Below are 5,365 nucleotides of genomic sequence, written 5' to 3' on the forward strand. Positions count from 1 at the left end.
GGGCGTCGACGTGGCCGACCATTAGGGCGTAATTGCCCTCCCCTCAGTCACTGCCAGAGGGCCCCAAGCCTGGTCAAACCCCAATTAGGGGCTGGTCAGCGCGGGGTGAGCCCCTGGGTCACTGACCAGTGGGTCCCCCCTGTCAGGTTTGACCTGAACAGGTCGGCGGACCTGCTGACGTCAGGTTGATGCAATAAAGAGAATTTCCAGTATAGAAATAATTCCAGGAAATTGCTAAAACTTGTAAAAATCATAGAAATTAATCTGTAACTCCAATGAAAATAATTTATATATGAAAAAGTATCAGAAAAATTCAAGGATTCTGAATATGCTATTGTCAACCATGTTTGAAAAAGTTACAGGACCCTAACATGTAGAATAAGGAATAATTCAATTCTTATAATTACTTTTAAATGGGATTTGGAAAATATTCAAATTTCATTATGAATGCCATGATCACACACTGTCCTAATTACAAATCAGTACCTTAACATGACATCTCATGCATGCTAACATCAAGTTGATCTGAGCATCAGGTCGAATCAATTAAACCGGTATCCGAGACTACCTCGTTTGAATTGATATTCGAATGTGGTTCAAATAAATTTCAAACCTAACACATGCTGATTATAATAGTTTGTCACCTTGCATTCTCATGCCATGCTCATGCATCATTTTGATTGCATATGATTGTTATTGAATGTTGCCATTCATTTCGGTAGGCTCCGCACCCCCGGATTCCACCGAATATCCGTCTAACGGATATCGTTCCTCCTCTGAGCAACAAGGCAAGCAACCCTTTTGATCATCCCGATAATTCCCATGTTCTTGCTCATGCACTTATTTATTGCATTAGGATCAAATGCTACAACTGCTTTTGCCACGTTGGTTGAACCCACTTCCTTTGCATGACCTAACCTTGTCACAGTAAATAGCCGAACCTTGCAACCTAGCATACCTGGTAGTTGCCTGAGCTACGGTGTGCCTTATCCTGCTATGCATGCTATGCTTAGAGTTGTGTATGGTCTGTCATCTGGGAGATGAACAGAATTGTGAGAATATGTTCGGTAAGTAAAGGTTGTGTGTTGAACCTGATTTGGTAAAGGTACCGGTGAAAGGCTGTGTAGGATTACATGGCGGGTTGTTTCATTGGAACCGTCCATAGGAACTGAGTTCCGTGTATGTAATCCAAGACTAGATCCTACCACATGCTGGGCCCTGAAATATGACCCCGCTCGGCCTATTAATCGCGTAGTACTCGGTCCAGGAGTTGCAAGTAGTTTCTGGTGTTTATAGTAATGCTGGAGGCCATGCATGGTGCTGACCTGAGAGGTGGGCCGTGATGCGGTAGGCAGTGGCACGGTGAACCAAGTGGCACCCGGATGGTGGGCTCGGGAACCCTGCGCACATCGTTTGAGGCCGTGGCGGAAACCCCGGCCGGACCTCCATACGGGTTACTCTCAGATAGGTGATAAACCTGGACTAGGTACTAGTGTGGTTAACGGTCGTGACTTCCGCTTGAAGGTTGCCGAGGTGCATGACGTGCACATGGCGATAAGTGGCGAGAGCGTGTGTGACGAAGTACACCCCTGCAGGGTTATGATCTATTCGAATAGCCGCGTCCGCGGATATGGACTACTTGGAGACATATGTTGTTCATAAATAACTTAAATGGCTACTCATAAAATTGCCAAGATAAGCGTGAGTGTCGTGGATGGAATTTCTGTACGGAGACGGAGTGATTCCACGATAGTGTATTATTGTGGTGTTAGTGGACTCGTGTGCGAGAAATCAAGTTATCAAAATTATTTAAAAATGCAAGTTGTCTAGCCACGAGTCAAATGCTGGCTTTCCGCATGAAACCCCACAATACCTTTTGATACCTTGCATGAGTAGTTAGTTATCCTAAAGTCTTGCTGAGAACCTTCGTACTCATGTTTGTTTAATAAATGTTGCAGAGGTTGCTAATGACCCTAATGGAGGGTTCTTCGTAGACATCGACGACGACGAGTAGCTGGTGTCCCAGCTACGATCTGGCCCAACGTTGGATCTGTAGTATAGTGAGGCCATGTGCCTTCTAGTTTCCCTGTCTGTACTCAGACAGTTTAAACTCTTCCGCTGGCTTGTAACTGAATGACTGCTATTATGGGTCGTGAGACCCTTAATGTGTAATATTATGTGTGTGGCTCTTCCGAGCCTTTTAAATAAAGCTTGTATGTTTATGGTTATGTTGTGATGCCATCGATGTATCTATACATATCGGTATGCCATGTGTACGTGTGTCATACTTGATATGTATGGCGTTCGATTACTTAGTCGTGAACTTTAGTAGCACTCCTTACAAGGAAATGCCCCTTTGTGATCCAATGAGCCTTGGTAGTTCGCTACTTCTCAGGACACATTGGTTGACCGGCATGTGTCCTTAGCTGCTGTGTCTGTCCCCTTTGGGGAAATGTCACACGATGTAATGGAGTCCTTGTAGCATGCTACGACTCGTCTACATTTGCTGCTGACCGACACCTGCTTTGTTGGGTCATGTATGCCTGTCCTTGTGTGGTACTGCCACTTTGGTTTAGGACTAGACATGTCGATTCGGGTTCTTTGACATTGGATTGCTAGCGACACTATCGCATATGTGAGTCAAAAGACGCAAACGATCCCGGCTAAGGTAAGCCTGCAGCCGTGGAGTTAACCGTGCGTGAGACCACAAAGGGATGCGATGTGTTACAGGCTAGATTCCTATGGCTTAGGATCGGGGTCCCGACAGCGTTGGTATCAGAGCCTGACTGATTGTAGGATTACTAAGCCAAACTGGTCAAAGTTGAGTCTAGAATTGCTTTAGTTATATATAAGGGAATTGTTTGTGGAAGGGAACGTAAGACTCTTGTTCTCTTCTCAAGTTATTCTATTCTGGTCATCCTCGTCTTTTCTGCGGGAATTAAGGACTAGGTTACTCATCTTCTCCTAGGCTCGTGTTTCTGATCGGTAGATTATAGGACTACGGGTCAAGAGATATTGGTTTTCTTTTATTCCTAGGAAAAAAGGAAGTAGGTTTGATGATCAGAGAGTTGAACTTGATAGTTGAGTGGTTACGCTATTCCATTTTGGGTTGTCTCAAAATTTGTTTTTGAGCATTTACAACCGTTATGCTGCCCAATTTTTCATTCAGAGGTCTAATGCTTTTGCATTACTCTCTAATTACAGATGCCTCGCCGTCCTTCTCGTCAGGTGGTACGTCTGACCAGGTGCATTGATGTGTCGGGTCATACGGCCATGCTGGTCAGGGTGATGTCGGTGTGCGGTTACCGCTGGTACCCCGAGTACACAGTGGAGGAACAGTACCGAGACTTCAACCAGAGCCTGTACATCTATACTGTTAGGGTATTTCCAGACTACCCTGGAGCTGAGGAGCCAATCCATTGGTCCTATGGGTTGGGAGTCACTGTTGACATGGCAGTACAAGATGCTCCCTATTCAATGCTGACCATTATGAGAGCGAGACATGCACTGCTGCAGAATTCAGAGTTCTGCTATGTTCCGGCCTCTCAGCCTGGTGAAGAGGGACACCGTAGTGGAGTCTATTTTGATTCTTCTATGGAGGATCCACTACTGCAGTCCACTGTTGAGATGCTAGAGAACAGAGATAGGGATGCTCGTGCTCTCCTTATGGAGCTTTATACTACCCGTGCCCGTCTGTGGACAGCTTTGGCGCAGCTGGCACCGGTAGTCCAGACAGGGTAAGGAGAGATGGAGATGCTGAACCCTGTTAGGACCCATCTTCCGGCCCACGTTGACTGGCCAGCTATAGGAGGAGTCACACCTCTTCGGGGACCCCTCTTACCACCAGTCAGGGGACCAAGGCCACATCCGTGTCCTTATGGATCCCAGGGATCTCAGGCTAGAGTGTTTCCTGATCCGCAGGTTGAGCTTCCAGGTCATGGAGGTAATCTCTATGAGATGCTCTATGCGGATGCCTGAGCTGTGAGCGGAAGGATAGTACGGTAGTAGCCGTACGTTCACAGTCCTGCATGACTTGTGAAGTATGCATGTAATGTGAAATGAATTCCGGAGGCCTAGATAAATAATGTATAGGAAGCTTGTAAGCCTCTGATGAGTAGTTTCATAATTTCAGTAGTTTGCTCTTCGGTTAAGGTTGTACTGAACTATGTAAGGGTGTGTATGAACCATGGTGTATATATAGCAGTTGCTTGTTACCATGCTGTTCGGATATTCATTTCCGCATTCCGTGTGTTCAGTACATTCTTAATCCATAGCTAGTATTGATATGATGTTGGTCTAAGCTATGAGTTTGTTTGTCAGGATGGTGTTCACCAGGTTGAACCGTGCCCCTGCTCATGAGCAAGGCGAGGGTAGTCAAGCATCGCAGGAAGACCTGCCTCACCCGCCTTCTCTGGTGGAAGTGACGCTTGAGGCAGAGAGAAATAAAAGAGAGACGAACCGACTGTTAGAGCGTATTGAGCAGAATACGGCTCGACAGCCTAGGAATGCCGCAGTGTCCCTCAATGACTTTGTAAAGCTGAATCCTCCAAAGTTTCATCATTCCGTCGATCCCCTCGACGCTGATGACTGGCTGTGCAGCATCTCACGCAAGATTCGCTCTGTGAATGTGTCTGAGTCCGACAAGGTGACCTTCACGGCGTATTTCCTGGAAGGACCCGCCAATCTGTGGTGGGAGAACTTTGAAGCTATGCGTCCTGCTGAACCAGTGGCCACATGGGCAGACTTCAGTGCAGCTTTTCGTCTGCACCATATTCCAGAGGGCCTGATGGACAGAAAGAGAGAGGAGTTTTGTGCCTTCTCTCAGGGAAAGATGTGTGTGGATGCCTATAGCCGTGAGTTCGGTAATCTCGCCCGCTATGCAACAGAGGAGGTGTCTACTGACGCCAAGAAGCAAGCAAGATTCCGTAAGGGTCTGAGCCCTGAGTTGCATCGTGATCTGCGCCTCCATGAGTGTGCAAGCTTTCAAGCCCTGGTCAACAAAGCGATCAGTGCCGAGACTGGTCATACTGACTTCGAAGCCACAAGGAAGCACTCCCGTGACTTTGGCTCGTCTTCTGGTTCCGCGTTTCCAAAATGCAGGCTGTGGGTTCCAAACAGTTCTCTGCCGCCAAGATACACTCCGAGGCCACCCTACGTGGTGCCTCAGACGAATCAGACCAACCCTCCAGCAAAAGCTTATGGTGGTCCAGCTAGCAATGCTGCACCACGTGCCAACCAAGTGATATGCTACAAGTGTGGAGAACCAGGGCACTATTCCCGTGAGTGTCCTCAGAATGTGGGTGCCAAGCAACCCGGAAAGTCCGTCGGGCAGGCCAAGTCGGGCAAAGCTTACTATGTGAAGCCA

Source organism: Hordeum vulgare, chromosome 5H, assembly GCF_904849725.1.
Source record: "Hordeum vulgare subsp. vulgare chromosome 5H, MorexV3_pseudomolecules_assembly, whole genome shotgun sequence".
Classification (NCBI taxonomy): Eukaryota; Viridiplantae; Streptophyta; class Magnoliopsida; order Poales; family Poaceae; genus Hordeum; species Hordeum vulgare.